We start from the raw sequence: 11,074 nt of genomic DNA on the forward strand, positions 1-11,074 counted from the left end.
GAATAGTCCACCAATCACAGTTAAGCATGGGATCAAGGGAAGTAAGGAAATATATTGTATAAGGACACGATGGACTATGATGCCATAAGGCCCCTGAGACTTCTTTCTTGTGGTCCTGGGGTCGGCGTCGTCCTAGAAGGCCCCTGGGAGCGCCACTGTTTCTGAGAGAGAGCCCTTGTTGTAGCCGTTTTGGCATTTAGACCTCTGGGAGAAGTAACGCAATAAATACATCCATCGCCCATCACATTTCTAGTATTATAAGCATTCGAGAAGGTAATGGAGAATAATATCCAACAGGAAAACATAAGTTGGGGTAAGCAGTTGACTGACTGCTCTTTCTCCTATTGGCTGTAATTTCATGGTTAAAAGAATAGTCCACCAATCACAGTTAAGCATGGGTCTGCTGGAAGTATGAAATATATTGTATATGACACGATGGACTAGGCATGCCATGGGCGTTCTTCGGAGACTTTTCTGGTGGTCCCTGGGTTGGCGCTGTCCCTAGAAGGGCTCCCCTGGGAGCGCCACTGTTTCTGAGAGTATTCTTGTTGCAGTCGTTTTTGGGCATTTAGACCTCTGGGGAGAAGCAACGTTAAATAAATACATCCATCGCATTTATCACATTTCTAGTATTATAAGCATTCTGGAGAAGGTAATGAGAATAATATCCAACAGGAAACATAAGTTGGGGTGTTGTGTTGACTGATCAGTTTCTTTCTCCTATTGGCTGTAATTTGGCTGGTTAAAGAATAGTCCACCAATCACAGTTACATGGACTGCTGGAAGTATGAAATATATTGTATATGACACGATGGACTAGCATTAAGGGCGTCCCTGGAGACTCTTCTTCTTGCGGTCCTCCTGGGGGTTATGCTGTCCCTAGAAGGGCTTCTGGAGTTTACTGTTTCTGAGAGAGCCTTTGTTGCAGTCATGTAAGCATTTAGACCTCTGGGAGAAGCAACGTTAAATAAATACATCCATCGCCCATCACATTTCTAGTATTATAAAGCATTCTGGAGAAGGTAATGGAGTAATATCCAACAGGAAAAACATAAGTTGGGGGTGTTGTGCTGACTGACTGCTCTTCTCCTATTGGCTGTAATTTGGGCGGTTAGAAAAGAATGTCCACCAATCACAGTTAAGCATAATGCTGGAAGTATGAAATATATTGTATATGACACGATGGGACTAGCATGCCATAAGGCTCCTGAGACTCTTCTGGTGGTCCTGGGTTGGAGTGCTGTCCCTAGAAGGGCCCTTGAGCGCCACTGTTTCTAGAGAGCCCCTTGTTGCAGTCAGTGTTTTTGGGCATTTAGACTTTGGGAGAAGCAACGCTAAATAAATACATCCATCTACCATCACATTTCTAGTATTATAAGCATTCTGGAGAAGGTAATGGAGAATAGTATCCGGTGAAAACATAAGTTGGGGGTGTTGTGCTGACTGACTGTTCTCTTTCTCCTATTGGCTGTAATTTCATGGTAAAAGAATAGTCCACTAATCACAGCTACATGGGACTGCTGAAGTATGAAATAATATATTGCAGGCGACACGATGGACTAGCATGCCATAAGGCCCTGGAGACTCTTTTCTTGTGTCCTGGGTTGGCGCTGTCCTCAGAAGGGTTCTCGAGCGCCACTGTTTCTGGAGGGAGTAGTCCCTTGTTGCAGTCGCTTTTGGGCATTTAGACCCTTGGGACATAACGCGCAAAATAAATACATCCATCGCCCATCACATTTTCTAGTATTATACATTCTGGAGAAGGTACGAGAATATCCAACAGGAAAACATAAGTTGGGGTGTTGTGCTGACTGGACTGCTCTTTCTCCTATTGGCTGTAATTTGGCGGGTTAAAGAATAGTCCACCAATCACAGTTAAGCATGGGACTGCTGGAAGTATGAAACATATTGTATATGACGACGATGGACTGAGTATTACAAGGCCCCTGGAGACTCCTTTTTCTGGTGGTCCCTGGGGTTGGCGCTGTCCCTAGAAGGCCCCCCTGGGAGCGCCACTGTTTCTGGAGGGAGCCCCTTGTTGCAGCTGTTTTGGGCATTTAGACCTCTGGGAGAAGCAACGCTAAATAAATACATCCATCGCCCATCTCATTTCTAGTATTATAAGCATTCTGGAGAAGGTACGGAGAATAATATCCAACAGGAAAACATAAGTTGGGTACAGTTGACTGACTGCCTCTTCTCCTATTGGCTGTAATTTGGCGGGTTAAAAGAAGAGTCCACCAATCTCAGCAGTTACATGGGACTGTTGAAGTATGAATATATTGTATATATGACACATGACTAGTGATGCTGCATGGCCCCTGGAGACTCTTCTTGTGGTCCTGGGGTTTGGCGCCGTCCCTAGAAGGCCCCGAGCGACACTGTTTCTGGAGAGAGCCCCTTGTTGCAGTCATGGCATTTAGACCCTCTGAGAAGCAACGCGAATAAATACATCCATCGCCCATCACATTTCTAGTATTATAAGCATTCTGGAGAAGGTACGGGAGAATAATATCCAACAGGAAAAACATGTTGGGGGTGTTGTGCTGACTGACTGCTCTTCTTTCTTTCCATATGTAATTTGGCGGTTAAAAAAGAATAGTCCACCAATCACAGTTACATGGGGTCTGCTGGAAGTATGAAATATGTATTGTATATGACACCCATGGACTAGCATGCCATAAGGCCCCTGGAGACTCTTCTGGTGGTCCCTGGGTTGGCACTGTCCTGAAGGGCCCCTGGGAGCGCTAATACTGTTTCTGGAGAGAGCCTTGTTGCAGTCGTTTTTGGGCATTTAGGACCTCTGGGAGAAGCAGCAATCGTTAAATAAATACATCCATCGCCCATCACATTTCTAGTATCATAAGTTATTCTGGAGAAGGTAATGGAGAATAATATCCAACAGGAAAACACATAAGTTGGGGTGTTGTGCTGACTTGACTGCTCTCTTCTCCTATTGGCTGTAATTTGGCGTGGTTAAAAGAATAGTCCCACCAATCACAGTTAAGCATGGGATCATGGGAAGAAGAATATATTGTATATGACACTAGTGGACTAGTATGCCATAAGGCCCCTGGAGACTCTTCTTGTGGTCCCTGGGGTTATGCTGTCCCTAGAAGGGCCCCCTTGAGCGCCACTGTTTGAGGTGAGAGAGTCCCTTGTTGCAGCCGTTTTGGGCATTTATTCCTGGGAGAAGCAACGTTAAATAAATACATCCATCGCCCATCACATTTCTAGTATCATAAGCATTCTGGAGAAGGTAATGGAGAATAATATCCAACAGAAAACATAAGTTGGGGTGTTGTGCTGACTGACTGCTTCTTCTCCCACATGTAACTTGGCTGGTTAAAAGAATAGTCCACTCAATCACAGTTAAGCATGGGACTGCTAAAGTATGAAATATATTGTATGACACGATGGACTAGCATGCTATAAGGCCCTGGAGACTCTTCTTGCGGTCCCTGGGCTATGCTGTCCCTAGAAGGGCCCCCTTGGAGCGCCACTGTTTCTGGAGAGTCCCTTGTTGCAGTCGTTTTAAGCATTTAGACCCTGGGAGAAGCAACGCAACAATACACATCCATCGCCCATCACATTTCTAGTATTATAAGCATTCTGAGAAGGTAATGGAGAATAATATCCAACAGGAAACATGTTGGGGTGTTGTGCTGACTGACTGCTCTTTCTCCTATTACGTAATTTATGGGTAAAAAAGAATAGTCCACCAATCACAGTTGCTATGGACTGAAGTATGAAATATATTGTATATGACACGATGGACTAGGCATTACAAGGCCCTGGAGACTCTTCTGTGTCCTTGGGGTTGGCGCTGTCCCTAGAAGGGCCCCTGGGAGCGCCACTGTTTCTGAGAGATAGCCCTCGTTGCAGTCAAGTTTTTGGGCATGACCTCTGGGAGAAGCAACGCAAATAAATACATCCACGCCCATCACATTTAGTATTATAAGCATCTAGAGAAGGTAATGGAGAATAATATCCAACAGGAAAACATAAGTTGGGGTGTTGTTGACTGACTGCTCTCTTCTCCCATTGGGCTGTAATTTCATGGTAAAAAAGAATATCCCACCAATCAAGCAGTTAAGCATGGACTGCTGGAAGTATGAAATATATCAGATATGACACGATGGACTCAAGTATGCCATAAGGCCCCTGGAGACCTTTCTTGTGTCCCTGGGGTTGGCGCTGTCCCTAGAAGGCCCCTTGGAGCGCCACTGTTTCTGGAGAGAGCCCTTGTTGCAGTCGTTTTTGGGCATTTAGACCCTCTCGGGAGAAGCTAATGCTTAAATAAATAAGAATTCATCGCCCATCACATTTCTAGTATTATAAGCATTCTGGAGAAGGTAATGGAGAATAATATCCAACAGGAAAAATGAGAAGTTGGGGTGTTGTGCTGACTGACTGCCTCTTCCTATTGGCTGTAATTTCATGGTAAAAGAATAGTCCACCAATCACAGTTAAGTTATGGGACTGTTGAAGTATGAAATATATTGTATATGACACGATGGACTAGCATGCCATAAGGCCCCTTGGAGACTCTTCTTGTGGTCTTGGGTTGGCGCTGTCCCAAAGGCCCCCTGAGCGCTAATTGTTTCTGAGATATCTCTTGTCGCAGAAGCCAGTTTTTAGCATTTAGACTCTGGGAGAAGCAACGTTAAATAAATACATCCTCGCCCATCACATTTAGTATTATAAGCATTCTGGAGAAGGTAATGAGTGAATAATATCCACAGGAAAACATAAGTTAAAGCAAAGACTAGACTGTTTCCCTTTCTCCTATTGGCTGTAATTTGGCGGGTAAAAGAATAGTCCACCAATCACAGTTAAGCATGGGACTGCTGGAAGCATGAAATATATTGTATATGACAATGATGGACAGCATGCCATAAGGCCCCTGGAGACTCTTCTTATGGTCTCCTGGGGTTGGTTGCTGTCCCTTGAAGGCCCTGGGAGCGCTAATGGAGATAGCCCCTTGTTGCAGTCGTTTTTAGCATTTAGACCCTCTGGAGAAGCAATTTAAATAAAATACATCCATCGCCCATCACATTTCTAGTATTATAAGCATCGGAGAAGTGTAATATGAAATACTATCCACTGAGAAAACATATAAGTTGGGGTGTTGTGCTGACTGACTGCTCTTCTCCTATTGGCTGTAATTTGGCGGGTTAAGTTAAATAGGGTCCACCAATCGCCAGTTACATGGACTGTTGGAAAAGTAAAATATATTGTATATGATGACGATGGACTGAAGCATGCCACAAGGCCCCTGGAGACTCTTCAGGTCTCTGGGTTGGCGCTGTCCCTAGAAGGGCCCCCTGGGAGCGCCACTGTTTCTGGAGAGAGCCCCTTGTTGCAGTCGTTTTGGGCATTTAGACTCTGGGAGAAGCAACGCTAAATAAATACATCCATCGCCCATCACATTTCTAGTATTATAAGCATTCGAGAAGGTAATGGAGAATAATATCCAACAGGAAAAATATGTTAGTGCCAGTTGAATTAATTGCCTTCCTATTGCATGTAATTTCCATGGTTAAAGAATAGTCCACCAATCACAGTTAAGCATGGGACTGCTGGAAGTATGAAATATATTGTATATGACACGATGGATTAGCATGCCATAAGGCCCCTGATGACTTTCTTCTCTTTGCGGTCTTCCTGGGTCGGCGCTGTCCCTAGAAGGCCCCGGGGAGCGCCGCACTGTCGAGAGAGTCCCTTTGTTGCAGTCGTTTTAAGCATTTAGACCTCTGGGAGAAGCAACGTTAAATAAATACATCCATCGCCCATCATACTTAGTATTATAAGCATTCTGGAGAAGGTAATGGAGAATAATATCCAACAGGAAAGAGCAAGTTGGGGGGTGTTGTGCTGACTGACTGCTCTTCTCCTATTGGCTGTAATTTCATGGTTAAAAGAATAGTCCACCAATCACAAAGTTACATGGACTGCTGGAAGTATGAAATATATTGTGTATATGACACGATGGACTTGTATTATAAGGCCCCTGGAGACTCTTCTGTGGTCTCCTGGGGTTGGCGCTGTCCCTAGAAGGGCCCCTTGAGCGCCACTGAGAGAGCCCCTTGTTGCAGTCGCTTAAGCATTTAGACTCTGGGAGAAGCAACGCTAACAAATACATCCATCGCCCATCACATTTCTAGTATTGAGGCGATCAGAGAAGGTAATGGGAGACGCTAGTATCCAGGAAAACATAAGTTAGTGTTGTGCTGACTGACTGTTCTCTTCCTATTGGCTGTAATTTTCTGGCGGTGAAAAGAATAGTCCACCAATCACAAGTTAAGCATGGGGATCGCTGAAGTATGAAATATATTGTATATACAATGATGGAATTAGGATGCCATAAGGCCCCTGAGACTCTTCTTTATGGTCCCTTGGGGTTGGCACAACCTAGAAGTACCCCCTGGGAGCGCAATGCTCGGGAGATAGCCCTTGTTGCAGCTGTTTTGGGCATTTAGACCTCTGGTAAAGCCAATGTTAAATAAATTACATCCACTGCCCATCACATTTCTAGTGGCTGAGGCGATTCTGGAGAAGGTAATGGAGAATATTATCCACAGGAAAACACATAAGTTGGGGTGTTGTGCTGACTGACTGCTCTCTTCCTATTGGCTGTAATTTACGGTTAAAAGAATAGGTCCACCAATCTGGCAGTTAAGCATGGACCGCTGGAAGCATGAAATATATTGTATATGACACGATGGACTGAAGATGCCATAAGGCCCTGGAGACTCTTCTTGCGGTCCCTGGGTTGGCGCTGTCCCCAGAAGGGCCCCCTGGTAGCGCCACTGTTTCGAGAGAGCCCTTGTTTAGATTTTTAAGCATTTAGGACCTCTGGAGAAGCAACGCTAAATAAATACATCCATCGCCTATCACATTTAGTATTATAAGCATTCTGGAGAAGGTATGGAGAATTAATATCCAACAGGAAAACATAAGTTGGGGTGTTGTGTTGACTGACTGCTTCTTCTTCTTCCTATTAGCTGTAATTTGGCGGTTAAAAGAAGAGTCCACCAATCACAGTTAAGCATGGACTGCTGGAAGTATGAAATATATTGTATATGACACGATGGACTAGCATGCCATAAGGCCCTGGAGACTTCTTCTTTGTGGTCCTGGGCTGGCGTCAACCTCAGAAGGCCCCTGGGAGCGCCACTGTTTCTGAGAGAGCCTCCTTGTTGCAGTCGCTTTTAAGATTTAGACCTCTGGGAGAAGCAACGCAATAAATACATCCATCGCCCATCACATTTCTAGTATTATAAGCATTCTGGAGAAGGCATGGAGAATAATAGCCACAACAGAAAACATAAGTTGGGGTGTTGTGCTGACTGACTGTTCTCCTATTGGCTGTAATTTGAAGTGGTTAAAGAAATAGTCCACCAATCAACAGTTAAGCATGACTGCTGGAAGTATGAAATATATTGTAGGCGACACGATGGGACTAGCATGCCATAAGGCCCTGAGACTCTTCTTGCAGTCCCTGGGGTTGGCGCTGCCTCAGAAGGGCCCCTGGGAGCTTTTACTGTTTCTGAGAGAGCCCCTTGTTGCAGTCATGTTTTTGGGCATTTAGACCTCTGGGAGAAGCAACGTTAAATAAATATATCCATCTCCCATCACATTTCTAGTATTATAAGCATTCTGGAGAAGGTAATGGAGAATAATATCCAACAGGAAAAACATAGGTTGGGGTGTTGTGCTGACTGACTGTTTCTTTCTCTCCTATTGCTGTAATTTGGCGGGATAAAAGAATAGTCCACCAATCGCTAAAGTAGCGCTGGGTCTGCTGGAAGTATGAAATATATTGTATATGACACTACGGGACTAGCATGCCATAAGCGCCCTGGAGACTTTTTCTTGCGGGTCTCCTAGTTAAGTGTCCCTAGAAGGGCCCTGGGAGCGCCAATCGTTTCTGGAGAGAGCCCCTGTTGCAGTCGCTTTTGGGCATTTAGACCCTGGGAGAAGCTAAATTAAATAAATACATCCATCGCCCATCATATTTCTAGTATCATAAGCATTCTCGAGAAGGTAATGGAGAATAATATCCAACAGGAAAACATAAGTTGGGGTGTTGTGCTGACTGACTGCTCTCTTCTCTCCTATTGGCTGTAATTTCATGGTTAAAAGAATAGTCCACCAACTACAGTTAAGCATGGGACGTATAAAGTATGAAATATATTGTATATGATGATGATGGACTTAGTATGCCATAAGGCCCCTGGAGACTCTCTTTCTTGTGGTCTCTGGGGTTGGCGTTGTCCCTAGAAGGGCCGGGCCCCTTGGGCTACTGTTTCTTGAGAGAGCCCTTGTTGCAGTCATGGGCATTAGACCCTGGGAGAAGCAAGCAACGTTAAATAAATATACATCCATCGCCCATCACATTTAAAGTATTATAAGCATTCTGGAGAAGGGTAAGGAGAATAGTATCCAACAGGAAACATAAGTTGGGGTACAGTTGACTGACCGTTCTCTTCTCCTATTGGCTGTAATTTGGCGGTAAAAGAATAGTCCACCAATCACAGTTACATGGACTGTTGAAGTATGAAATATATTGTATATGACACGATGATCAGAACATAAGGCCCTGGAGACTCTTCTTGCGGGTTCCTTGGGGTTATGCTGTCCTCAGAAGAAGCCCCTGAGTTTTACTGTTTCTGAGAGAGCCCTTGTTGCAGTCAAGTTAGCATTTAGACCCTGGAGAAGCAACGTAATAAATATATCCAATGCTCCATCACATTTCTAGTAGTATTATAAGCATTCTGGAGAAGGTAATGGAGGAACAATATCCAACAGAAAACATAAGTTGGGGTGTTGTGCTGACTGACTGCTCTCTTCTCGTATTGGCGGTAATTTGGCGGGTTAAAAGAATAGTCCACCAATCACAGTTAAGCATGGGACTGCTGGAAGTATGAAATATATTGTATATGACACGATGGACTAGCGTGCCATAAGGCCCCTGGAGACTCTTCTTGCGGTCCCTGGGGTTGGCGCCGTCCCTAGAAGGGCCCCTGGGAGCGCCACTGTTTCTGAGAGAGCCCCTTGTTGCAGTCGTTTTTGGGCATTTAGACCTCTGGGAGAAGCAACGTTAAATAAATACATCCATCGCCCATCACATTTCTAGTATTATAAGCATTCTGGAGAAGGTAATGGAGAATAATATCCAACAGGAAAACATAAGTTGGGGTGTTGTGCTGACTGACTGCTCTCTTCTCCTATTGGCTGTAATTTGGCGGGTTAAAAGAATAGTCCACCAATCACAGTTAAGCATGGGACTGCTGGAAGTATGAAATATATTGTATATGACACGATGGACTAGCATGCCATAAGGCCCCTGGAGACTCTTCTTGCGGTCCCTGGGGTTGGCGCCGTCCCTAGAAGGGCCCCTGGGAGCGCCACTGTTTCTGAGAGAGCCCCTTGTTGCAGTCGTTTTTGGGCATTTAGACCTCTGGGAGAAGCAACGTTAAATAAATACATCCATCGCCCATCACATTTCTAGTATTATAAGCATTCTGGAGAAGGTAATGGAGAATAATATCCAACAGGAAAACATAAGTTGGGGTGTTGTGCTGACTGACTGCTCTCTTCTCCTATTGGCTGTAATTTGGCGGGTTAAAAGAATAGTCCACCAATCACAGTTAAGCATGGGACTGCTGGAAGTATGAAATATATTGTATATGACACGATGGACTAGCATGCCATAAGGCCCCTGGAGACTCTTCTTGCGGTCCCTGGGGTTGGCGCTGTCCCTAGAAGGGCCCCTGGGAGCGCCACTGTTTCTGAGAGAGCCCCTTGTTGCAGTCGTTTTTGGGCATTTAGACCTCTGGGAGAAGCAACGTTAAATAAATACATCCATCGCCCATCACATTTCTAGTATTATAAGCATTCTGGAGAAGGTAATGGAGAATAATATCCAACAGGAAAACATAAGTTGGGGTGTTGTGCTGACTGACTGCTCTCTTCTCCTATTGGCTGTAATTTGGCGGGTTAAAAGAATAGTCCACCAATCACAGTTAAGCATGGGACTGCTGGAAGTATGAAATATATTGTATATGACACGATGGACTAGCATGCCATAAGGCCCCTGGAGACTCTTCTTGCGGTCCCTGGGGTTGGCGCCGTCCCTAGAAGGGCCCCTGGGAGCGCCACTGTTTCTGAGAGAGCCCCTTGTTGCAGTCGTTTTTGGGCATTTAGACCTCTGGGAGAAGCAACGTTAAATAAATACATCCATCGCCCATCACATTTCTAGTATTATAAGCATTCTGGAGAAGGTAATGGAGAATAATATCCAACAGGAAAACATAAGTTGGGGTGTTGTGCTGACTGACTGCTCTCTTCTCCTATTGGCTGTAATTTGGCGGGTTAAAAGAATAGTCCACCAATCACAGTTAAGCATGGGACTGCTGGAAGTATGAAATATATTGTATATGACACGATGGACTAGCATGCCATAAGGCCCCTGGAGACTCTTCTTGCGGTCCCTGGGGTTGGCGCCGTCCCTAGAAGGGCCCCTGGGAGCGCCACTGTTTCTGAGAGAGCCCCTTGTTGCAGTCGTTTTTGGGCATTTAGACCTCTGGGAGAAGCAACGTTAAATAAATACATCCATCGCCCATCACATTTCTAGTATTATAAGCATTCTGGAGAAGGTAATGGAGAATAATATCCAACAGGAAAACATAAGTTGGTGTGTTGTGCTGACTGACTGTTCTCTTCTCCTATTGGCTGTAATTTGGCGGGTTAAAAGAATAGTCCACCAATCACAGTTAAGCATGGGACTGCTGGAAGTATGAAATATATTGTATATGACACGATGGACTAGCATGCCATAAGGCCCCTGGAGACTCTTCTTGCGGTCCCTGGGGTTGGCGCCGTCCCTAGAAGGGCCCCTGGGAGCGCCACTGTCCCTGGGAGAGCCCCTGAGTGTGCCAGCATCCATGTCAGAGTTTTTGAAGGCACTACCATCCCTGGGAGGTTCCCAGGGGGCGTCACTGTCTATGGGAGGGCCCCTGGGGGTGCCACTGCCTGTGAGAGGGCTAATGGGGGCGCCAGCTCCCCT

This window comes from Homarus americanus, unplaced genomic scaffold, assembly GCF_018991925.1.
Source record: "Homarus americanus isolate GMGI-L3 unplaced genomic scaffold, GMGI_Hamer_2.0 scaffold59495, whole genome shotgun sequence".
NCBI classification, from domain to species: Eukaryota; Metazoa; Arthropoda; class Malacostraca; order Decapoda; family Nephropidae; genus Homarus; species Homarus americanus.